The sequence below is a fragment of the Panthera pardus genome, unplaced genomic scaffold, assembly GCF_024362965.1.
Source record: "Panthera pardus isolate Hobbes unplaced genomic scaffold, ASM2436296v1 HiC_scaffold_6, whole genome shotgun sequence".
In the NCBI taxonomy this organism is placed as follows: Eukaryota; Metazoa; Chordata; class Mammalia; order Carnivora; family Felidae; genus Panthera; species Panthera pardus.
The window spans coordinates 48,702,579-48,729,063 of record NW_026526991.1 but is presented as its reverse complement, the minus strand read 5'-3'; positions in this window follow the sequence as shown (position 1 = coordinate 48,729,063).

Below are 26,485 nucleotides of genomic sequence, written 5' to 3'. Positions count from 1 at the left end.
AAGAGACAAGCTGATCAGAGAAATGAAAACAAGTCCTTGGGGTTAAAAAGAAGGAAGTGACTCACTGCCAGGGTCTTTGCAGACCAACAAAGAGTGATGTAGGACTGGGATCCTAATGGATTGGAAGCATTTTACAAAACGGAGAAGCAGAAACAATGACAGAAGAAACAAAGCCTGGAGGTAGAAAAGCACAGTAAGCCTTCTACCACACTGAAGAAGTCTTCTGCCTTTTGGTATCCCCAGTGTCTAGCACCTAACCAATTAATTGTAACCTGTTGACCTTATGATTGGACTAAAAATATGATCACTTTCTGATTATGGAATTATGATGGGGATAATAATGACAAAATGGGATCTTGCTACGGGGCCTGAGCAAAGTGTCCAGGTGATTGTGCTAACCAGTTACTTACCATATTAATCAACCTGCTTGCATTTTCCATTTCTCAACCCTTCATTGTACTCTGATAAAGTGCTAGCATATATTATGGCTCTCTGTTGAGCCTGAGAGATTAAAGAAGGTTTTCTTCCTATGAAGACACCAGTTCTTTCAAAATAAGTTTATATATTCTAAATAATTCCTCCCAAATTTTCAATAAAACACACATACACAAACTAAGTTATGCTAAAATAAATCAGGAAAGTAATAGACATTAGATAATAAAAAAACTAGTACAAAAACTAAGATTGGACTAATCCTTTCAGAACCTATTATCCTACGTTCTACAGCATCTGAAATATATATGCATTACTAGGTTAAAGAAATGTACAGCTTAGAACTAGAACCTATTATATGTAGCACTCTGGTATTCAATAAAGGAGACACCACTAATCAATAAGAAAGTGAAGCTTTAGCCAGTAAGTGTCATCTGATCAGTTAGCAATTTGGGGGGGAAAAATCTATTTAGAACTTCATTTCACGTCACACACCAAAATAAATTTTAGATGAATTAAGAAGTAAACATGAAAAAAACAGAAATTAGTCAAAAAAAAGTAAAATGAATATTTATCAGACATGGAGAGGCAAAAGGATTTACTAAGCTTAGAAATGATGAAAGAGAAGGAAAAAAAAATGAAAGCTTACACTAGATGAAAATATAAAACTTCAATATATAAACTGAAAAAAATCATGAGACTAGTATCAAATTGTGAAAATGACTGCTGAAAATATTAAAAACAATAGCTTACTGTATTATGAGCCTGTATTAACTTGATCAAAACTCCACAGAATAAAAGGGGGAAATACAAATAAATGCAAAATTCACTAAATATGAAGGGGAAGTTAAAAAAAATTGTATTTACTAATTGTAACTAATCAATAACCATCTACAACTTCTATTGTTAGTAACAGAAACACAATAAAACAGATGTCTTGCTGATATGAATAGGATTTTTGTAATAATATTCAACACAGATATAGAATGGTACTGTGGATAATCTTGGTGTTTGGAAAATGGAGCTGCCATTACTTTTCTCTTCTTGGTTTTTTTTTTTTAAATGTCTCATGAGGATGTATAACTTTTGTAATTAAAAAATAGAAGTGACACATATCTAGAATAATTAAAAATATTTTCAGTGATCAGCTCAAAATGCTTGACAAAATGGTTGTTGCTATATAGACATTTTGGGTCAAAACAGGTTTTTTGAGAAAAGAACAAATAACTGAAATATATATATCCAGCAGAGATCTGTGCTGCAGAATTCTAGGCTGTGAACAGGGTGACTGAATCACTAGGAGCTTTGCCTAGAAGTGCTCATGTGTGTGAGGGCTTCAGAAAATTTTACCATCTATTGCTCTTTAAAAAAAAAAAAAAAAAAAAAAAAAAGTCGATGGAAGCATTTGAGTTTGTTTCAATATAGTTTTAAATACTTATAAAATCACTTCTACAGTTTGTCAGTGGTGCTCATGGCAGTGGTGGGGGTGTGCTCTGAGGGCAATTCTTAACAGCTCGGGGAAATCCACGATGTGGCTAGATAATTTTACCTAGATGGGAAATACAATGTGCTGATGGGACAGAGCAACAGAAGGGGTTAGGGCAAGAGAACGGTCATGAAGGGTCACAAAAAACTCCACATGCTAGTTCCTTGAGCTAAAAACCATTAATGAGTTTCCACTTGTCCCACCTTGCATAAAACATATGAGAAATCAAGGTCCTTCTTTTAAAATTCGTTCACAAAATTGTTGAACCAGCTACACTGAATAAATTTACATTTGTCTTTTTGTAAAACCTATTTAGAGACTACGGTCTTATAAAGCTGTTTTGTAGAATATAGAACCATCAGGACCAGGCCACTATAACCCTGATTATAACCTAGGAGTCAGGAATATGGGGATAGTTGAGGCTGGCCCCCCAGGTACTTAATTGGACCATGTAAATCCATCTTATAAAATTGAAATAAACCTACCTTCCTTGGCTTCTATCCACCTGTATACACAGGGAACGTGCCAGACAGTGGGTCCTCATGCATCAGCTGCTATATTTTTCTTCCACTGACCATAGGAATTTCCAGTTCAGGAGTTTGGTGGTCATGTTGTCCTAGGCAGTGAGAGCAGGAGGACCTGATCACACAAGAGCTTATATGTTGCCTTCCTTTCCTACCTCGGAGGTTGGAAAGGTGCTTTAGGAATGGTGATTAATAAAGAAAAAGAGTGAAACTAATTTGAACCTGACTGTAGGAAGGGTTTTCATTTACTATATCCTTTCTGCATCTAACTCAGGGTTGAAGGGTTAAAAAGAAAAGAAACCACAAAAATTTTCCAACAAAGCTGAAGAAGAATCAACACACACACACACACACACACACACACACACACAAAGGAAAGACAGAAATCAGAATACAAAGTTTATTAAGTGGCTTGATATAAAATAAATGAAAATCAAGACGTTTCTATATAGTAGCATTAACCAGTTAGAAAATAAAAGGAGAAACATCCTATCCCCTCCCCCGCCCCCAATAGGTAAGAAGGATAGGAAACCTATAAAATTATACTGAGGGACAGTGAACAGAAAGACATTTTTATAAAGTTATCAGTTATGCTCAAATTCATTTTAATGAGACTTAGATCACACTAAAATATTTTTGGTTTTTTAAAAACCAGATAAAAGTTGTAAGTTAATATAAAAATAAATGTAAGAGGGGCGCCTGGGTGGCTCAGTCAGTTAAGCGGCCAGCTTCGGCTCAGGTCATGATCTCGAGGTCTGTGAGTTCGAGCCCCGCGTCGGACTCTGTGCTGACAGCTCAGAACCTGGAGCCTGTTTCAGATTCTGTGTCTCCCTGTCTCTCTGCCCCTCCCCCGTTCATGCTCTGTCTCTCTCTCAAAAATAAATAAACGTTAAAAATTTTAAAAAAATAAATGTAAGAGATTGCCTGTAAATTTTTATAAAGAAAATTGAGCCAAGTAGGGTGAGATACTTGCTATATAGCTATTAAGACTGTCTACAAAGGTACCGTGATCAAATTACTGTGATACCATGGAAGGAAGAGACAAATTAGTAGCATCCAGAAAACGATCCAGTTATCTATGGTAACTTGATATAGGGCAAAATTAACATTTTCACTTTTGTGAGGAAAATTCAATCTGTTTAATAGTTTTAGGATTGCCAATTCATCTAAAAGAAAGCAAAGTTTAATTGTTTAATCTCTACCTCACAACTAAATACTAAATACAAAAAAATTCTATATATATCATATATATGTATATGTGTGCAAACAGAGTATACACATGCAATTTTTTTCATTTGCATCTTGGACTTTTTTCATCAGTATATATCTCATTCTTGTTTAATGGCCTTTGAATGTAACAATTTAATTCTTTTAATGGACACAAGGGTTGGTTCCAATTTTTTAAGGATATATTCTTAGAAGCATAGTTACTAGGCAAAAAAATGTGAGCATTTAAAATGTTACTAGTTATTGCTAAATTTCCGGCACAAATTTTTGAAAGACATTTTTCATGTGGTTTCTTTTTAAGGGATTATTTTCAGTTGATTTATGGATGTCTTAATTTGCCCACTGATCTACTTGATCAAGATAACAAGTATTAAGCACTTTCCTTGCTTCTGACAGTTAACTAAGGACTGGGCCAGAAGGCATGGGATGGTCAAGGGATACTGTAGAAAGTCCTTACTCTTAAGACTGTTTTTAAAAAGTAAAGAAAATTTGGGGGATGCCTGAGTGGCTCAGTTGGTTAAGCGTCCAACTTCAGCTCAGGTCATGATCTGGTGGTTTATGGGTTTGAGCCCTGTGCTGACAGCTAGGGCCTGCTTCAGATTCTGTGTCTCCCTCTCTCTCTGCCCCTCCCATGCTCATGCTCTGTCTCGATCTCTATCAAAAATAACATTTAAAAAAAAAAAAGTAAAGAATGTTTTTTACAGGTGTTTAAGTATTAATTGGGTGACTGTCTACGGGTTTTAAAAGGATCAGAGAAGATAGATTAAAGGTTTTTAAAAAGAAAATTTGGCTATTTTCTGTAAATATGTCCCCCCCCCCAAAATGATTAGGACTCCCAATTCATTTGGATCTTAGTATTTATGGTGATTATTATTGATGATGTCCATGATAACTGACTAAACAAGTTCTTCTACACCATAAGAAAGTTCAAAACACGTAAATGATCCTGAGACAAAGCTAATTAACGGGAAGAAAGGAATGTACCCACCACTTATTTAACATGTACTATGTGCCAGTTGCTTTGATTAGTCTTTTTTTTTTTTTTTTTAAAGCTCTGGAATGACTTGGAAGGAGGATCCTTTAGCAGTGATGATCTACAATGAGAGACAGTTCTAGGGACAAAATATTACAAAAGAAAAGCTGGCATCTATAGATCCCCTATCTGCCTTGTACTGGGCTAGAATATCTTGAAGCACACTGCTTCTGTTTCACACACTCAATACTCTTAAGGGAGGCACAAAGATACCTTCTAACTGGACACCAGAGGAGGAAGTACTAAGGATAGAATGGGGTCCTCAAGGACACAGTCGTAAGGAGTTTCCATTTGAGAAGTTAGAAGTACATGAGAATGGTCCTTGGCTGAGAGAAGTCACCTTACTTACGTATGCCTGGGTGGTTACCCGACCACCAACACAACTGTCACCTGCCCCCACCGCTCCCCATCAGACAATGGCTGACTGCATGAAATACAGAAGATTGGTCTGCTTCAAATCATGGTAATTCTACTGTACTATTTAGGCTTCAGGGTCCGCCCTTGGTCAGACCAACAAGAGACTTTACCTGTGACTATATCCTTGATGAGCAATTTGCTCATACTTGTTTTGCCTCCCTTTCTTGGTTACAGGTTTTTCCTGAAGAGCACTCTCTCAATAAGTCACTTGGCCTAAATTGGTCTCTGGCTTTGCTTCTAGAGAGCTCAACCTAAGACAAAGGACATTTGGGATCCTGTTAATATTTCTATTTATCACACCTAACAATTTCTAATATCTACAATGACTCTTAAAAAGTAGGTGATGTTATTCTAATTTTATAAATTAGTACATTAAGATTGGCCCACTGAGTCAGACTCAGGAAAGAGACAGCTAGATCCCAGAGTGAATAGAAAGCAACTGCTTAAATAGTACCCCAAAAGACACTGCCAAAGGCTGCCTTAAATAGGAAGGTATCCAGCTATCCAACTCTAGGGTGATCCATTCTAACTTTCTACAGACTTACCCCATCAGAGGTAAGTCATACATGAGAGGATACAAGAAGTAGATTTGTCAATCCATGTTATAAAGTCAGTGTTCTGAATTTTTAAAATCTCTACGCATTTCTAATCTCTGGCATGTAGAACATACTAAATATTTTTCCAATTGATGAATGTTTGAGAACTCAAGGATCTAAACAACAACATAATTTCCTTCGGCTTAGAGTCTCCATTATTTGTACCTGCCCTTCAACTAGAACTCCTATCCCTGTAGTGAGCTTGTTGTCCTGAATGCTGATAACCAATAACAGTTCTACTTCCTCTTCCAATTGGGTGGGTCAGGACCAACAATAGATTCATAAATAAGCCTGGAAATAGGACAGCTGAACTCCAAACTGAATGGTTTAGAACTTTCCGGACCAATCTTGCCTTGAGGCAAGACCTCATGTGACTAACAACTGGCAAATAGGTAAGAATGGGAAGCTATATCACACTTGACCAGGTGAAAGAAAACTTAGTTGAGCACAAAGTGGAATTTTCAAGTTTAGATTATGTTGTGTTCTGGTCTACTGGTTGGCTGACTTTAATGAAAGGATCTAGCTATTAATGTTGACAACTAAATCTGAGCTCCTCTCTATAAAGCTACCCAATTAGATTCTACTGTTTGAACTTCCTAAGCCTCAGTGACCTTTGAAGTATCGCCTCTAAATCAGACTAGGGGTCTGGGAACCCTATGCTCTATAAAAATGAGGTGTAATAGCTGGGAAGTACACTTGTGAGTGGAGAAGTGTCTTTAGAGATAACCCAACACTCTACCCCAGCCCACCCTCAGAGCTGGCTCTCAGAGCATCATATTTTCCACTGATGAGCTACAGATTCATAAGTGTAGTGAAACACTGAAAACAATTGTTTCATTAAGACTTTTTGAAAATTCCTCATGACACGACACTCATAAAACCTTGTCTTCAGCTGCTTCAACATTTCAAGTTTTCTGAGACTTTAAAGGCCTACTATGCCTTTAATTCCAGAACATGTGTATCCCGCCCCCCCCCCCACCCCGGCCAGGTTATTTCCTTACAAATGTCACCATGGATCAGGGGATGTCAGAGGTGGGAGTAATTATATTGTCACAAAGATCATCACTTTTTTCTTTCAATGCTGGAAGGCAGAGCAAGGAATAGGCCATGACGTTAGTCAGGAGACAGGAGATTTATAACTACAGGTTTTTAAATCTCCAGGTAGAAAATGAAGAGGCAGAAATGGCATGGCAAGTGAATGCATCTAGGGTAGATTACATGATAGAACAAGAACAATTACTATGTCTGTCACAGTAGATGGATGCAGAAATAGTTCAGTCCTCAGGGTCAATGTGATCACAGAAATATGTTTTTCCCCACAGGTCTCAAGCCTATCTTTGTTCACTTAAAAAAAAAAAAAAAAAAACAAAAAAAAAACCCACAAGACTTGGGAGGAATCCAAATGACCAATATTAAAAGAATAATATGGGAAATAATGTAAGTACTACTTAATAGATTCCAATTTCCCTGCTAAACCCATAGGCCAGTGTTGCTTGCACCAAACCTGCTTGTATCAGAATCACCCTGGAAGGCTTTTAAAACAACAAAAACAAGCAGATGAAAATCCAGTTAATCATAAGGGAATCTTCACCTACAATCCTCTCCCCCAGTGATCTAGATTCACACTGAGGTTGAAAATGGTGATTTTGCTCTCAGCGACAGGGACTAGAAAGGCAGGAGCTTGAGAAATGGGATTTTGATCTAAGAACTCTTAATGAGTATCTTACTGCCTCTTTTGACTCTTCACTTGTTACATATCAGCAGACAGGTCAGCAGGTACATAGCTCTTATTCCAGAAAAGACCCCCTTGTGCATAAACTTGGTAAGCCACCTCCTCACTGGCATCCCCTGGCTATAGCCCTGGACCTAGAATTTAGACAAAAACATTACCCACTTGTGTGAGGGCATTTACGTACCTCCCATTCCCACCCACCAGACAAGGGAGCTTAAATCTCTGAGGTCTCTTGATGCTCAACACGGAGTGGAAAATAGAAGGAGTAAAGCTGGAGGTCCTGTCTGGCAGGTGCCACAGTGCCTCAGGTGAGATCATAAGGGTAACTTTGTGTAAATTTCAATGTTTTGCTTTCATTTTTCTTTCATGTTCCATAGAAAACTAGAATTCCCAGAGATAAAGAAAGGACCTGAGAATGTTGGAAACAAGTACAATTAGTGATTATGGGCTTGGGCTGGCAACTTCTTGGTCCCCATCTCCATTGCTGGTAATGACTCTTCATTACACATGCTTTCCAGGAATTTCTGAAGATGAGCTCGAGAGGTTTCCCGGCCATGCTTCCAAAGTCTTTGCAAATGGCCAAGCACACACCCCCTACGTCTATGGCCCCCTATTCAACTTGAGCAGCTTTATCTGTTTTACGTAAGAGCTTTGTGTTTCAGATTGTGTTTCAAGGGGTTCCACTGCCTGCACCTCATTCAAGTTTTGAAAAGCATTTAGATTCCTGAGGTCACTATTCTATTCTAAGTAACAGTGCCAAGCTGGTACCACATTTATTGGGTGACTCAGTCTAAGCCCGAGCACTAGTAGCATTTCGTCTCAGAAAACAGAACATGTGCTTTTTTCCTTGCAGAATAAGTGTGATGGTGAAGAAGATAAACACCAAAACTACTCAGAAATAAATACTGCATATTAAGTGTTATAACCACACATCAATAGACTCCATATTAGATTGTGGTTTTAGAGTGTGCACATATTTGAACTGCATTTGCTTAGCTGGTTAATCTACCCCTTTGATGAGACTGGTTCTTCTATTTTTCCTGTGTAGAGAAGGGGTAAAGAGACAAAGGATGTGTGAGTTGGTTTTTTTTGTTTTTTTGTTTTGTTTTTTTTTTTTTAAGATCCTTCAGTTTACTGTGCAGAGAATAGATTACCAGGTGGGAAAAGACTAACAATTAGAGAAAGCAGTAAGGCAGCTAGTGCCATAATCAGACAAGAGGTAAAAACCCACACTGCAAATTTATATTTACAAGTGATGTAAATAAACAAGTCTCACATGGATGCCTAACGGATCTACTTTGCCACGTCAGGAGAGAGGGGCAATAGTGCAGCAGATAGATGTAGAACAAGACTGCCTTGGTTCAAAGCCAGCTTTGGCCATTATAGGACTTTGGAAAAGCTACTTGATTCTTGAAGTTCTATTTTATAGACTAGAAGTGGTACCCACACTTCACAAAATTGCCAGGAATAAAAGGAGTAGGTGTATACGAGACGTTTAGAATAGTTCCCACCAGGCAGTAAATTTTTTGCCGGGCACACGAAAGATCTAAATGGGGCCCCTAGAGGGCAGCAGAGGAAAAGGAACAAAAGGGGAAGCGCAAAGTGTCAGATTCACATTCGTTGTCAAAGAAAATAAACAATCTGATAAGGAAAGAGAGAGAGAGAGAAGCCTTCTATGAACCATGCAATATGGATGCTGAGCTTAGGGTCATGTATAGCCTGCTATTTGTTCTTGTCGATACTTAAGGACAGCAAAATTTTAGACAAAAAGCAATGATTCAAGCAAGTCTGGTAATGAGAAGGATCTAGGCATTCATCTGGGAGCACATTTTTAAATGGCTTACTCACAGAGCCAGCAAGTTGATGCTGGCTGTTGGCTAGGAGTTCAGCTGAGGCCCACTTTTTCTGAGCTTCTCAGTGCAATCGAACATGCTTCCTACGTTTGGAGAACTGCCCACCTTCTCTGCAGCTAGGACACTGGGCTAGGACGTAGTCCCTGACAATTACACACACCTGAACAGGGTTTTGAATCAGAAGCATGAGTTGCAGAGAAACAGGTGCCATCTGGAGTCCATTCTGGTGAGAATGGTGGCAAGTAAATCAGTTTCCAAGGGGAAGGACGGTCAAGGTCACATGCCAGCAATGTGTCTGTGCCTGGCAGAGGAAACAAAGCAGTTTCTGCCAGAGCAGTTCTTCAGTGTGGTTCTGGGCATTTGTCCCTGCCAGGGCCTCCCAACCTGGTTTCAGGCCTCCTAGGAAAATTTCTATTCTTCAATGGATTCCTTTTCTGCTCGTGCTAAATTTCAATTAGTAGTAACTGAGTAACAGACAGGCAGGGAGTTTACTCCCAGGCTGCCCCACAGATCAGGCCTGACACCTCTGGAGAAAGGAACTAGAAGCTAGAATGGCAGAAGTGTTAAGAAGTTTTGTGATATTCAGAGTCTGAACAGCAACGCTTTGTTCCCCAGGTGACAAAGTTCTACATGGAGCAGGAAAATGAGCCTTTGTCCACTTTTCCCTGGAACACAGCAGAATCCTGGCCCCAGGGAGGCTCTGGGGAAATAGTCGTCAAACATCTGTTAGAAGTTCAAATTCTTCCTTAGTGGAATCAAGCTAGGAAAAGACCCCTTACGAACTAGCTAAAAGTAGACTGCTTTGGTCAAAGTGGGACTTGGAGCTCACTGGGGGCCCCAGTAGATCCCTAAGCCCACTTTGAAGTAGATCTTCAGGACTCAGTGATGGTGCCTGGCAGGGAGGCTCACTGAGTCTGACACCCAGGAGACCATGGAGAATCTCCTGAGAGGGCAGGTGCATGCCAGAAAGCCAGCAGGTCCCAGGTGAGCACAATTATCTCTGAATACCTTCCCTGAGGGCTCCCAAAAGGCTGGCAGGGAGGAAACTTAGCAGGGACTTCAGGTCTTGTTCCAGAAACTGGGGACAATTCATCAGAGGGATTTCAATATTACACAATTAGTGTCTTTTCTAATGCCGTCTAATAATGAAAGCTGGAGAAAGTTTGGTTGCACACCTTTTTATTCAGTTATATCTGATTAGTGGTATATTATGCATGTTCAAGTTGCCTTAAACCTTAGTAAACTTGTTCATCAGTTTCTGTTGTCAACTCAGCCTTGTGGGAGAACAACTTAACCATGATTCCTCTCTGCCTGGGTCTCCAAGACTCACCCCCCCCCCACCCCAACCACTGGAAGGGCCTCCTCCAGAAGGCTCCCACCAGACTGGATTAGGTAACCCTTCTCTGCACTTCTAAGCCTGACGCGGGGCTTGAACCCACGAGCTGTGAGATCATGACCAGAGCTAAAGTCGGCCGCTCAATTGACTGAGCCACCCAGGCACCCCCAATAGACCTTTTTTAGTATATACTATGTGCCAGGCTCTATTCTGGGCGCCAGGAAATCAGCAGTGAAGAGTTAAAAAGCTTTTGAGAGAGAGTTTGGGCAGCTTTTGTGTATATTTTAAAATCAGAGCTTTCAGGAATTGTTCAGGAACAGGACATGGCGTATAAGGGTCAAATCTTCCCCTAAATGAATGGGGGAGACGAGGAGAGGAGCACGTTAGAATAGATCTGTTCTGAACACGTTGAATTTGAGATACAATTGAGACTCTCATGCAGAGTTTTAATTCAGGGGAGGATTCAAACATATGGAGATTCAGAGATTGGGGAAATACAGAGGACCAAGCAAAGGAGTTGAAGGTGGTCACTGAGGTAGAATGAAAACCAGGAACTAATGTCTTGAAAGGACTGATGAGAATCCAAGAAGCAACGAGTGATGGATTATGTTAAATGCTACTGATAAATAGGATAAGGATGGAGAGAGAACCATTGAATTTGGAAAACCTGGCACTTATCAGGGACTCCTGTGGGGTGGTACAGTGGGGAGAAAGGTTTGATTGGAAAGGTTCAAGAGGGAATGGGAAGAATTGGGGCAGCGAGTATAGCCAACTCCTTTGCTAGGTTTCACATTAAAGGTCAACAAAAATTGGGGCTACAGCCAAGGAAAGAAGTGGGGTTTAAGACTTTTTTTTTAAGATGGTGAAAATCTACTGCATGCCAGAGAGAATTCACGATTAAGGAAAAAGTTGCAGACGAAGGAAGATAGTACAAGGGCTGGAGCAGATCACGGAGTCAGCAAGAGGGAAAGGATTCCAAGCACAGGGAGGGTACCGGAGCACAGAAGCAGATGGTGAGGAGATGGGGTGTGGGAGCGGGTGGAAATTCACTTCCAGTGCTTCAGCTTTGCCGGTGAAAAGCAAGCAAGTTCATGGTTGAACGTGAAGCCCGAGGAGGAGGTATTGGAGGTAACTGGAGAGAGGACAAAAGCAAACTGCCCACCCGAGAGACTGGGAGAATGCTGCTCTAGGCCTATGTAGTGTGGCCACAGGGCAGCCCTCAGATGCCTTTTGAGATTTAACCATCACAGGGCTGTGAGTTTTTCTCCCACAGTCGGTGCTAAGGAAGGAGTGAAAGACAGGAGAACAGGATTTTAGCGGGACTTTAGTTTTTCCAGTGAATATGAAAAAGGCAAGAGAGAGACAGGAGAGTCGAATGGGGATGCTAACAAGAGAGTTTACATGGCCTACTACCTCACAGCCCATGCGCTTTTTAAAGGCTTCTGGAAGTCCAGCTGTAGTAGTTTCCTATCACTGCTGTAACAAATTACCATGAATTTAGGGGCTTAACACGACACAAATGTATGATCTTACCATTCCATAAGCTGGAAATCTGGCAGAGGTGTCCTTGGGATAACATCACTGTGGCAGCAACGTCATGTCCCTTTATGAAGGCTCAAGGCAATAATCTGTTTTCTTAACCTTTTCCAGTTTCTGGAGATCTCTTTCCTCTGTCTTCAGAACCAGCAACACAGGTAAAGCCTTCCCACGTTGTATCACTGACCTCTTCTTCTGACTCCCTCTTCTACTTTGAAGGACCCTGTGATGCCATTTGGCCCACCTGGGTAATCCAGAATCATCCCTTTAAGGTCAGCTGATTAGCAACCTCAAATCCATCTGCAACCATAATTCCCTTTTGCCCTGTAGCAGCATGTTCACAGCTGCCGGGCATTAGGATGTGGACATCTATCTGTGGGTTTAACATTCTGCCTCCCAGAATGCATAATGCCAAGGTGTCCTATAGAAGCATCACATCCAATCTAGCATGAAAAGGACTATTCACCACTACTTTGCTAGCTCTAGGCATTGTGGGTTTTTTTTTTTTCATTTTGCCAATTTGTCAGTGGACAATGATATCACACATGGTTTTTACTTGCACCTACTTGATTACTAATAGGTCTAAATATATAGATGAACTTTCATTCTTCTTTTGTGAAGAAAACTTGTACCCTTTGCACAATTTTTAAATGTCTTTTTTGTTAGCTTTTCTAAGAGTTAGGAGATATTAAACCTTTGTCTTGCATATATCCAGTTAAGTGGGGGGAGGGGGGTTTCCAGGCCATCATTAAGTTCACAACTTTTTTTTTTACTACCTAGTCAAATCTGTCCAATTCTGGGGGATGGTGGGGGTTCTGGCCTTTGTGTTCTGTTTAGAAAAATATTCTCCACTTTGGGAAAAGAAAATTTGCCTGAATTTCTCAGTGCTTTTGTAAAAAAGTCCTAAATCTCCTAAGACATGGAAATATGTATGGTATAAGATAGGGAGTGTTTATTTTCACTTCCCCTGCAGACACCATGAGAATTAGATCTGTAACCATTTGTCTAGTAAACTGCTCTAATCCAAAAGGGCCAAATGTCTCTAGCCAGGGCTAGGTACCTAGGAGAGGCCTCAAGGGGTCAGGGAGCTCTTTCTCCCTAGGTAATTACATTTGCGGAAGGATGAAGCCCAGACTTAGAACACATATCTAGGTCATAAAAGATGCAGAAACCACCATTTCTGTGCTCTTTTGGAAGACGTATTTATATTCCAGAAGATTAGAGTCAGAGCCCAGAACACTTTCCACACCTTCTATAAGGAGCAAAGGATTTTGTTCTCTCTCTCTCCTTTCTGGACGGGAGAAGGATGGCTGTCTTTCCTCCTGTACATAAATAAGAAAAATCCATTAAAGCTGACTCACTGTGTCCTGCTCTTGTAGGAGTTTGACCTGGTTTCATCACATACCCCAGGGGTAAGGGCTGGGATGAGTAAGCTTTCTCACAATATTTACTGCAAAGTAATTGTAAGAAACCTGTCTTTTACCCAGAACACCTCATATGTACACTCAGGTTTAAATGAATAAAGATAAATACTAAAAACCCAACAGCCACTCCAAAATTATAAAAAGATTCTATCTTCTGGTAACTTACAGTTTCATTTCATACATTTCAACACTGATCCATCTGTGTTTTATTTGGTGTATGGGTAGAATGAGATATAGATTCAGTTTTTTCTCCACAAATGGCTTTCCGATTGCCGTAAGTTCATTTCTGGAAAAAAGCAATTTTTCCTCTATGATTTGACATTTCAGGGAGGTGGGAAGCACAGAGATATTTTATTCCAATTTTATAATTAGGAAATCCAAGGCCAAAAGGGTTAATTGATTTAAGATTACGAAGACCTGTTTGTGAAGCCAGGGCTAAATTGGTCGAAGTTCTCTCTCACTCCCTGCAAAAAAACAAACCAAAAAAAACCCAAAAAACAAAAACCACGTTTCTGCAGTCTTTCTCTGGCAACCAATGGGTTGTTGTACCTAAGAAAAGTCTATAGGGAAGAGGGATTGGAAGATGATGATATGGTGTGATACGCAGCATAAAACACCAGTCTTGGGACAAAACACAAGATCAGCAGCACTTTCTCCTTACTACAGATTCTCGGGACCAGGTTGACTTTGTGCCATTTTCCTTACCTCTAAGCTCTTTCTCCCAATGATAAAAGTTTAGGAAATTTATAAATATACAAATAAACCAAAAAACCTACTTAAACATAAGATTAAAAAAGAAAACTGCTGTTAAAGTGAATTTTGACTTCTATATATTAAAAAAAAAGTAAGCAATTAAAAAAATTAACCTGTGAATTAAATTCTTATCCAAGGACCATTATTCAAAACTCCCTAGGAAAAAAGAATTTTTCCCATGACCAACTTCATACAATCACAAACAGATTATTGTCTTGTTGCTAATACTTTAAAATGTGTTTAATAAGTCTGGTGACTTGTTTACATCCTTTCCTTAAGGATCCCTGAAGATTTCAACTGAAATGGAAAAAAAAAGCATCATGAAAATGATCCTGCCCCAAGCTGAATGCTAAGTTCTGCCACCAACTGTGCAGAAACTCAGATACTTGTGTCCTTAGAAATACCACAGCCTCCGGAAGGTCACTGGCCATGTGTTTGGTGGCTATGTGAAGACCACCAACCATTTGTGCCTCTGTCCTCATGACTTAAAATGTAGGCATGCCTGGTGAGTTTTTGCTTGCTTTTTCTATTTGTTTAGACAACTTTCAAACAGCATCAAAAAATATTAAATTAAATGGAAAAATTGCACATATATCACCCTTATAACATCATGTTTTTATTCCTTTTTGTTTTTAATTCATTCAACCAATGTCATTGAACACGTTTTGTTTCATATTTATTTATGTGTATTTATTTTATATAATTGTAATTATAGACCAAATAAAATGTTTTACTCATTTTCACTTAACATTACTTTGAGCATGGCATTTTCCACATAGTTATATTTTTATTTGATAATAAATTCAGTGGCAATTAAATAGCCCATCTCACTATAAGATATAATTTGCTTAACTATTTCCCTTTTATGTTCATTTAAATTGCTCTTAGCTTTTTGCTAATGTAATAGTATAATATATAATAATATATGTCATAATATATAATAATATAACGTATGTAATGTTACAGTGCTCCTGGGTGGCTCGGTTGGTTAAGTGTCCAACTCTCGCTTTCAGCTCAGGTCATGATCTCATGGTTCCTGAGATCAAGTTCTGGGTTGGGCTCCGTGCTGAAAGTAGGGAGCCTGCTTGGGATTCTGTCTCTCCTCCCTCTCTGCCCTTCCTCACTTGCATGAGCACATAGCCACGAACAAAGTAGAATATACCCATTTCCCTGCTAAATCTCTGACTTTGGATTTTAATATAAACTTTTGAAATTTTCAAATAGTCCTCCATTGTCTGAGTGAATTATTTTTAACCACTGGCAAATCTGAATGCCTTCCCAAATATTTTATTTTCCAGATTTCTTCCTTGTTTTAATGTTTATTTTTGAGAGAGTGAGAGGGAGGCTGTGCACCCACGCTGCGGAGGGGCAGAGAGAGGGGGACAGAGGATATAAAGCAGGCTCTGTGTTGCCAGCAGAAAGGCCAATGCAGGGCTTGAACTCACGAACCATGAGATCACGACCTGAGCTAAAGCTGGACACTTAACTGACTGAGCAACCCAGGCACTCTTCCAAACTTCTTTTTAAGTTAATTGTCCATGCCCTTTTTCCCATGTACCTATTGGAATATTGCTGCAGTTCTTGTAAAGTTGTGTGAGCTTTTCACATACCACAGAGCAGAGTTCCTCATCTTTGGCACTACTGATATTTTGGGCCAGTTTTTTTGTGGATATGTCCTGTGATTATAGGATGTAAGCAGGTCTCTATCACCTAGATGACAGTAGCACCACACCCCCCCAAGTTGTGACCGTCAAAAATGTCTCCACAAATTGCCACATGTCCCTTAGAGGCAAAACTGCCCCAGGTAAAGGAACACTGTCATAAATCATAACGGTTAATGCCTATCAATTACTAACGGTCACCATAAGTCTGACACTGTTCTAAGTGTGTATTCTATACTCCTGCATTTCACACCAACAACAATGCTACAAGTTAGATACTATGAGCCTCAAGAAGGAGAAACTGAGACACCGATGAATTAAATACCTTGAACATGTTTACAACATGGAGTAAAGGCAGGATTTGGACCCACTGGACTGACTTCAAAGCCCCTGCCTTAACCACCCTTCCTAGACCTTCTTCCTTCCCATTATCAGTTTCCATTCTTCCATTTTATCAAATTCTCTTTTTTTTTTTGGTCAGTTTTAATTTTACAAACAATCTTACCTCATCAAAATTGTCTGTATTTCCCCCCATGATTTCTTCTATTGCTTTAATTCTCTCTCAAAAGCTCCTATGTCTTTGACATGTCTGGGTATTACTCTCCTTCTACTTAAAAAAAAATTTAATGTTTTAATCTCCTATGCTGTATTTTGGCACATACCTCTAACTTAATTTTTCTCCACATTACTATCTACTTATTTTAACATTTAACCAAGTTTTCTATAGTCTAAACTTGATCATAAATCTATTGCTATAAACTAAATTGATTAGAATTTCTATTATATTTCACTAAACATTTTAGATAATTAGATAATTTTAGTATTTATATTATACTATTTAACTATTATTGTTACAACATAATCTGTTAGGAATCGTCCTCTCCCATTATTTTTAATTTTCTTTGAAGTATGTCTTGATGTTTTTCTTGTTTAATTTCCAATGCAATTTAAAAAACCAGTTGGTCTAATTACGAAAAGAATGTGAAAAATTTTGTTTGATGTTAAAGCTATGAACTAACTTGATAGAAAATTGTCATTTTTATAAGGTGGCATCTATTATCCAAATGTCCTGGGTAATTTTACAAAATAAATAGAATAAAATGATGGTATTTACATAATACATGAACTTAAAATAGGCATTTTTCAAGCTATATCTGTAACATCCACAGTGAATCAATATATAAATGCCCTGACTTCACAATTCGAGTTTGAACATTCATTTGAAAATTGATTTTTTTTAGACATCAAAATTTTTGTTCTGAGAAAACAGCATTATATAAATGTTAATTAGTGGCTTCCTGGGTAGCCCACACACACAAAAAAACACACAATATAAAACAAAAACTCTCTTAACGTAAGGAAATACCTAAAGAAGGCCATTACTCTGTGCAAAGGGCACTTGGTGAAATGGGTATTATTTGGAGGTTTCCAGAAATGAAAGTCACATCTTGAGACAGGGGAGCATCTAGGGTTCAGCTTCTGTTGCCCCTGAGAACTCCATGAACATTGCCTTAACCAGACACTTTCAAGATCTCCACCCTCCAGAATCAAATCAAGGAGTAGAGTCCAATAAAGCTTCTGTTAAAACTCTTGGGCTCCATTACACTGGGGCATATAATGGGGAAAGTCTGCTGGAGTTTCATAAGCTTTTTAATTGCCCCATGTTGTATTTGTTATCCTCCAACTTCTCCCTATTGTGATTAAAGTTAACCCTTAAAATGAAGAGATTTTCACTGGAGCAACTATATCCCCCTTCACAGCATGGTGAGAAGAGGCTGAGGGGTGGGTGAAGAATCTCTGGAGGCTGAGTGAATGGTGGTCTCGCAAAGATGGAAAAGTTGATGTGCCTCTTGGACCCGTGGCAAGCAAGGATAATGATAGTACCCACCTCCTAGGGTTGGGGTGAGGATCAAACTAGTTAACATATACAAACAACACGTAGAACAGAGCTTGGCCCATGATTGGGGCTCCATATAGTTAGTTGAAGTTACTTAGGAGTAATTATGAGGCCTTAAGGGAAGAAATATCTTCCTGACTCTCCCCACTAAGGTAAGTGAAATTAATTTGTACTAACCCTTTACGCTGACCTGGAGGAACTGTGGCTTCTTACGCTAGAGGAAAAGAAAGGCAAGATGAAGTCATGTGTATTAATGTGCTCAGCTCTGTAGTAGGCACCAATAGTCATTAACTCATTGATTTTCTATGGCCTTACCTCCCTAGAATGCCTCATTTTATCTGATCTCTGAAGCTTAGCAGGATTAGTCCTGCCTGATCCTTGATGGGAACTCAATCTCACAGGAAGGCTCCATGGATTAGTGGTTAAGTGCAGTTGTATGACCATCAGAAACTTGCTAAACTTCTCTGCCTCAATTTCTTCATCTGAAAAATGAGGTTAACAGTGGTCCCCACTTCATGGGGTTCTTGTCAGGAGTAAGTGAAACAATACATATGCCTCACATACAGTCTATAGCCATTGAGGGTTAGCTACTATTTTCAACATCATCATTCTTATAATTCTAGGAGTTGGAAATCATTATTTCCATTTTCAGAAGACAGAATAGGCTCAGAAAAGTTAGATAAACTAATTAAGTCACATAGCCATTAGGAAGAAAAAACTTGTATTTTAGCTCCAAACTGATTTTAGAAGCCAGGTTTTGCATTTTTGTATTTTTCTTTTCTTTGCTTGATGTTTCCTTAAGGAAAGACTTGCAGGAAGATGTGAGAGTGGTTTGCAGATGTTTCAAGGGTAAGCTCACAGATGGGTGGGACTAGACTTTCTTTGTTGCCTTCAAAAACAAAACTCAATCCCATGAGCAGAAGCTGCAGAGAAGCTCTTTGGGGCTTACTATAAGGAGAAACATTTTACCAAAACCAAAGAAATTCAAAAGCACATTTTCTCTTTAAAGGGGTAGTAAATTCTACTACCTGAACCTCTTAGCCTCTGTTGGTATGCAAACAGGTTAGACGGCAGCTTGTTGAGAATACTGCAGAAGAGATTCCTGTTAACTGTCTCCAGGGCACCCTGATGGCCTGTCCTCGGCAATACTTTGGGGACCAACCTTCTACCACACCAGAATACCCTCTTTCTTTTGTTACAAGGGCAGATGGACTAACTGACTACCATCTAGGACCAAGGATGAGTGAGGCTTCCCTGGCATCTCCAGGAAGAGATGTCTTTCTCCTTTGCGCACTTGAGATTATTTTGACAGGACCCTTCCTGTCAGCTACCCTAGCTCTGACTCTTACTACAGGGAACCCTCGAGGAAGGAATCCCCAGCTCTCAGGACCTGCCGACTCCTATACTTTGTTTTCTCTGGGTTCCTGCTGAGGGCCTCCCAGCAGACTCTGCTGCAGGTGCAGAAAACACCACCGGGTCCAGCAGAACTGTTTTCAGGGAATGACCATCCCAACCCTCAGGAAGCTGTACCACGTTCTGGGGCCAAATGGGGGAAAGAAGAGAATGACACATGACACAGCTCAGTGTTAATCTTTGTCATCGGTGCCCCAAAGTGACAGTGCTTGAGCCCAGATACTCACAAGGCTGTTACATTAATGTGGCATGTGATTGTTCACAAGATGTTTCCCGATATTTTCTCTCTTATTCCTCTATACCCACACAAGTATTATTACAGGTAAAGTACCTATCAATTGTGGTTACGTCAGATACATGTAAGAGAAAACGCAATCAACATTAGGCTAACCAAAATAGGAATGTATTTTTATCTCGTGTAAACAAGAAGCCTGTGAAGGCAAGGCTGATCTGGTGGTTCTATTGATATCAGGGACCCAGACTCCTTCTCTTTCTGTTTCATCATTTTCAGTGGGTGGTTTCCAGCCTCAAGGTGACCTCACGGCAACCTTAGGTCTCTGGGGTTCCAGTTATCATAATCTTGCTCCGGGTAGAAGGAAGGAGAAAGGGTATATCTCCCAGCTGAGTTTTCATTTAGAGATTTTCCATTGCCCACTCCCATCTGCAAGGAAAGCTAGGAAATGTACTTGGAATTTTTTTTTTCTTAATCTGGACACAAATCTATCCCCATCAACATAAAGGTCTACTGCCAGGGAAGTAAGGGAGAATGACAATTGGGTAGGAAAACAGTAATCTCTAGTTAAGGAAGTCAAGGATAATTGGAATTAAATGACTTGGCCAAGGTAAAAACAACTAGTTTCTTGTATAGGTCTATTGCCGCACAACCCTCAGGGATACAGTGACATCATATTCGGTGTAAACAGAACCCTCTGCACCTTACAGTGATGGGGTGCACGACTTGTGCCATTATGTTTGGCGACCCGACTCCTCCTTCTGCACCTGGTGAAGTTTTTGTGTGAGACCTCTCACCTCCACCCCTAGGAATCCTGCCTACCCTGCTGCAATCAGCTGGAGCCTAATACTTATTACTGCATACTTTACTGGAGAAGGTCACTGTCCATTTCATAGAGGCCCTCTTTCTACCCAGGAGCAGTAAGTCCTCCTCAAGTCTCTGCACACCTGGTCAGGGCCTTCCTGGATTAGGAGTAGAAATGGGAAGCAGCCACCATCTTTCACTTCTTATACCCAGATGGGTAAGTCAGGGAGTTCAAACTTGCAGGCCTATTTTCATCAATTTGTAGGAAAGAAAGTATACATTAAACACCAGTTTTTGAGGACCTTGCTTATTTATGAGAAGCTCTTCCATTGTAGGCATTACAGGGCTTTTGCTAATATTAATAAAGTAATACTTTGACCTTTTACCCAAGTATGATCCTTGGGTGTATGTTACCCTATTTAGTTAGAACCCTGGTGGGTGGAAGGAAATGGCTAATAATGCTTTATTACAAATAAAAGGAACTGTTTGCAGTTATATTTTTTAACTATTACATATGACTACATGTATTATAATATGGGTACATATCATAGAATACTTTAAAAATAAATAAGTATATTCCTGAAACAGTTGCTATCTTCTTTTTTCCCTGAAAGCAGAGTTAGGGTGGAGGGTATACTGGTTAATGCAAGATTTGGGTTTGGTGGGTTCTATTATTGGAGATTTCATTGTAACAAGTTATAAGTGCAATAACCTGGGATCTTACTTCCTCATAGAATAAAACATGCTTTCCTAAGTATGCTTTCCTAAGTACAGAATTCTGTTTTTGAGGACGTGATCGCTGCAGTCGGAAGTTAGAAAATGAGACCGGCAGATCATCCTCAGCCATCCTGGGGTCTGTCAGTAAACTGAAAGTAACAAAATGAGAGAGGAATCTCCAAGAGAGGCCAGGGGAGTGCCACCAGCCCACCACTACAGAGAATTTCAGAGCTAAGCCACGCACAGAAAGAAAAAAAAAAAAAAAAGCTCAACCACAGAGCGGATGTGCTGCTTTTCACACCCGTCATTTATTTGAAAAGCAAAAGCAGTAAATTCTTGAAGCCCTCACTATGTTAGGATCACTCCAGGAGAAAAGAGAAGATACAGAAACACTGAGCTTCCCCTTCCAGTGTCTTATGTGTTCACTTGTTTCTCCCAGGCAGATTGTTTAAACCTTATTTCCTTACTTTGCAACAGGAACCTATAAAATTAAGGCAATGACTTTAGCCTTTAGGAGTATGCATTTAATTGTGTTCATGGTTATCTCTACAGTATAAAACAGGAAGAACTCCCTAGGACCTGAGTGCAAGTTCCACGTGGACCAATGGCAGGAGAATTAATTGGCTAACCAAACCACTGAGGCTTTAGTTCTAATAGTCTGTTAAATAAATGAGTAATAACAGACTCTAAAAAGAATTAGGCTGTGCTTCAAAAAGCGAGAGTAGTGTAATCAGTTAAGGCCCCAAAAAGCCAATTAAGCAAAAGAAAAAAAAAGAGGAATAGCCAAATGTTCTTTGGCATGCTAACGCCATGAGGTTTTAACTGTGCTTCCTTACTGTCTGAGAATTACTATAAAAAGTCTTTAAGGTCTTCCTAAGCCTGCAAAGTTTGTTTGGCAAGGGCAGAAGTTTGCTCAATTATTTACCCAGTTTGGATAAGGCTTAAAACCTACTCAAAATATTTCTGTCAAAAGTGTACTTGAATGAAACAGCACGGTAAAAGTTATCTGGAGAGGCTGTTGAGGTACCAATGATCACCGGACAGTGTCAGCACCATTCAACTCCTGCTGCAACAGCACTGATGGGAATGGAAATTCTATGCATTCAGTTAAATGATTTGCATACTGGAGCAGTAAGCAAATACTGGAACAGAGGCCCCCAGCTGAGGTCTCTTGTGTTTCCCACACTCTTCTCTGAACCCCTGTCTCAGTTATGGTCAATACCACACAGCTTACTGCTTTCCCATGCAGGCCTCTTCTGTTTGGGCTCCCAAGCAGACTGGAAGCTCCATAAGTGACAGAGACCACTGTTACAGTTATTGTGTGTCTCCCACAATTCTTTTATGGACGCGGCCATGCTTGCATGCATTTATTCATCCATTTATTCAACTAACATGTATTGGGAGCCTGTCAGAATCCATTCTGCACACAAGCTGAGCATATAGACTGTACAAAGTCTCTACTATTGTAAGGCTTAACTCTGAATGAGGGGCACCTGGGTGGCTTGCTCAAGCATCTGACTTGGTTTCAGCTCAGGTCGTGATCTCACAGTTCAGTTCGTGAGATTGAGCCCCACGTCAGGCTCTGCATTAACAGTGTGGAGCCTGCTTGGGATTCTCTCTCTCCCTCTCTCTCTGCCCCACCCTACTCACATGCACAAGCTCTCTCTCAAAATAAATAAACTTAAAAAAAAAAGACACTCTGATTGAAGTCGCTGAGAACTAGAAGAATGGAACTGTATATTCACTGGATTTCTGTTTCATTAAATACATGCATATGTTTCTCACAGTTCACAAATTAGTCTGTCAATGATCACATTATTATTAAATAGAAAATTGAGATGACATCTGCCTAAGAAAGACTGTTGTGTAACTGTCTTGACTTATGAAATTCAAGAATCAAAAAAGCTCACTGGCATCTTAATGTGGTTCCCTCGAATAAATTCTATTTGTAGTACATATAAAAAAGTCAAGGAAGGCTTGAAGGAGTGGGATAATGGAGTCCTTTTCTATGTGACAAAGTAAAATGCTTCTTTTTAAAAAGCTTATTTTCTAATTGCATGGGTACAATAACGTATTGTGATTATTTAAAAAAACACAAATATACGCTGCCTCTGCCCCTCTCTCATGTGCATGCTTGCTCGCTCTCTCGCTCTCACACACACACACACACATACACACACACCACCACCACCACCAACAACAACAACAACAACATAAAGCCACCTTGACAACACCCTTCAACCCTGGGGCCTGTCACTAGAAGTCACCATTTGACCAGTTTTGTGTGAATTCCTTGAGTCTCTTGCTTGCATGTGTGTGTGTGTGTACATGTGTGTGCCTGTGTGTATATGTGTGCACATGTGTGATAAATGCAACTGCTGCCCAGCCTAGATCCCCTTTCCTTCTGCTGCTGGAGCTGGCTGATAATAACTCAGCTTCCCTTTTCTCTGGACAATTGCCCTTGGCCAAACAGGTGCTGTGAGTGAGTACTCCCCAGAAGCCTGAGGGATCAGGGGAGGCCACATTTGGTCAATAATGGACAGACACAGGTATGCAAATGGCCTCTAGGTAGGACCCACCTTGGTGCACTCTGTGCTCGGAGCACCCCTGCAGAATCAGCAACTGGTCTCCAGTCAGGACCACAGTCATCTTCTCCCCCTGTCCTACCATGCTCCTCTCACTCCTCTTCTCCCTGAATTGCTTGAAGAAAAACCACCATCTCACGCTCTGCTTCCACAACTAATAAAGTGTATTTCTACATATCCATACATGCATATGAGAGTAAGTTTTACAAAATGTTAACATAATGTGCCTATCATCAGATGGTTTTTTAAGTAATAGTTTTCTTGAAAAGATGTTGTATTGATATGCATAGATTTATTCCATTTTATTAAGTGTTTATTTATTTATTTATTTATTTATTTGGGGGGAGGGGCAGAGAGAGAGAGGGAGAGAGAGAATCCCAAGCAGGCTCCACACTGTCAGTGCAGAGCCAGACTCAGGGCTCAAACCCATGAACCATCAGATTATGACCTGAGTCGAAGTCAAGGGTGGACACTTACCCAACTAAGCCACCCAGGCACCTCTCCATTGTTTTTTTAACTGCATTATATTATTTTGTGGGGAAAAAAGGGTTAACTTATCCATAACTTAAAACATGTTCCAATGCAGTAAATGAGTGTCATTCTTGGTTACACTTCTTTGATTACCAGAGTCATCTTGTATGTTTATGGTCCATTTGTAACTCCTCCTTTGTGAATTATTTTCATATTCTTTCAGTGGGATTAGTTGTCTTTTCCTTATATATTATCATTAGCTCTTTATAAATTCTGAATATTGTTCATTTGTCTATGGTATGCTGAATATACTTTTTCTTCCTTGTCATTGTCTTTTATGGGTTTTTTTGGTGTGGTCTTTTGTATTCTTCAAAAGTTTGGTGATGCGCTGAAAAATAATTTATATTTTATTCTTAATGCACTTACACATTTACTTTAATAAGTTCACTCTACCACAAAGTCATAAACATATCCTCCTATATTTTCTTCTAATATTTTATAGTTTTCAGCTTTATTTAATTCACCTAGACATTTTAATAAATAGTATTAGGTGTTGATATAATTTTATTGTATTTTTTTAAATGAATAGTTAGTTGTCTCATATATACAACAGGCTCATTAGTGTACTCTCAATCCTGTTTTATTGATCTTGGGTTTTTTCCTACTTGAATACCATACTATTTTTAGTACCAGAGATTTGCTATATACATTTTGATTCCTGGTGGGGTATGATTTTTTTGCTCATTTTGCTTGTTTTTAAATTTCCTTGGCTATTCTCGTGCATTTATTTTTCCATATTGATTTTAGAATTAGCTGATGAATTTCTTTTAGGATTTTGATTGGGATGTTCTCAAATTCACAATGTAACTGGGATAGAAATGACATCTTTTACCACTCTCAGATGTTGTATATGTTTTTTACTTTAAATATATAAGGTCTTCTTCAATAAATTTTATTAGTTTTTTTCTTAAATATCTTGCATATTGTTTATCTGGTTTATTCCTAGATTCAGCCCTGATTCAGGGCTTGATTCCATGGTCCTGGGATCATGACCTGAGCCAAAATCAAGAGTTAGACAGATGCTCAACCGACTGAGCCACCCAGGGTTCCCTGCTGGAATTTTTAAAAGCTGGTGATTTTTATATGTTGACTCACACCCCTTCTTAATCTCTCCAGTTTATTCTAATAATGTTTTTATTGGTTCCCTAGAAGTTTCTATATAGACTATCATACATATTATATAAATAATAATGCCTTGTGTCTTTCTTGATAACAGTTATGTGTCTCACATATTTTTACTTTGGTATTACATTGCATAGGCTCTCCAGTACAGAATTAACCAGAACTATGATACAAGGCATCTTGACATTTTTTCTAACTATAATAGGAATGAGTTGAATGTGGTATCCTTAAGCTTATACTAATTTTAAGGTTTTAGTGTACTCTCTAAGAATTTTCTTTTGTTTTTAGTTAGCTAAGAAGTTTTTACATAGAAAAGTTGGATCAGTGGTGAAGTTTAACAAAGTTTAATATTGATTAAATGGTTTTCCTCCTCTCATCTAGTCAATGTAAGGAATTTCACTAGTAATTTTTTTCTTTTGACAAAAACATTAATACAATTTATTAATCTATCAGCAATTTTTTTCAAGATCTTAACCTGGCATTTACTGGTGTATTTAAATGGTTACCCAAAACATCGCATTCCTGAAATAGTAAATAATTATCTAACCCATGTAGATAATTATGTATGGATCATTACTTGCCTTTTCTTATTTATTGCCTTACAGGAATTTTCCAAATTCCCCCTTGGAATAGGCACACAGTTTATTATATGAATGCTTTCCCAGGGCACCTGGGTGGCTCAGTTGGTTAAGCGTCCCACTCTTGATTTTGGCTCAGGTCATGATCTCATGGTTCATGAGTTCAAGCCCTGAATCAGGCCCTGCACTGGCAGCGGGTGCCTGCTTGGGATTCTCTCTCTCTCTCTCTCTCTCTCTCTCTCTGCCCCTCTCTCATGTGCTGTCTCTCTCACTCAAAATAAATAAGTAAGCTTAAAAAAAAATTCTTTCCTAGCAGGCAAGTGATTTGAAGGGAGCTTAAGTTAGTTAAAATTTTAAGTTAAAAATTCTATTTTTAAATTTCCCATCCATTTATTAAGAAAAACACCTATAAATTATATTTGCTTATTTAAGTAACGCTAATGAGTAATAACATCTAAAGGCTGCATAAACATTTTGCTTATCATGCTAAAGATAGACAGTAAGAGGGGATTGATTTTAAGATCAATTAGAAATCTACATTCTCAGCAGCTTAGTCTCTAAAAATGACCAGTTCTAATATACCATGTAAGCAATTT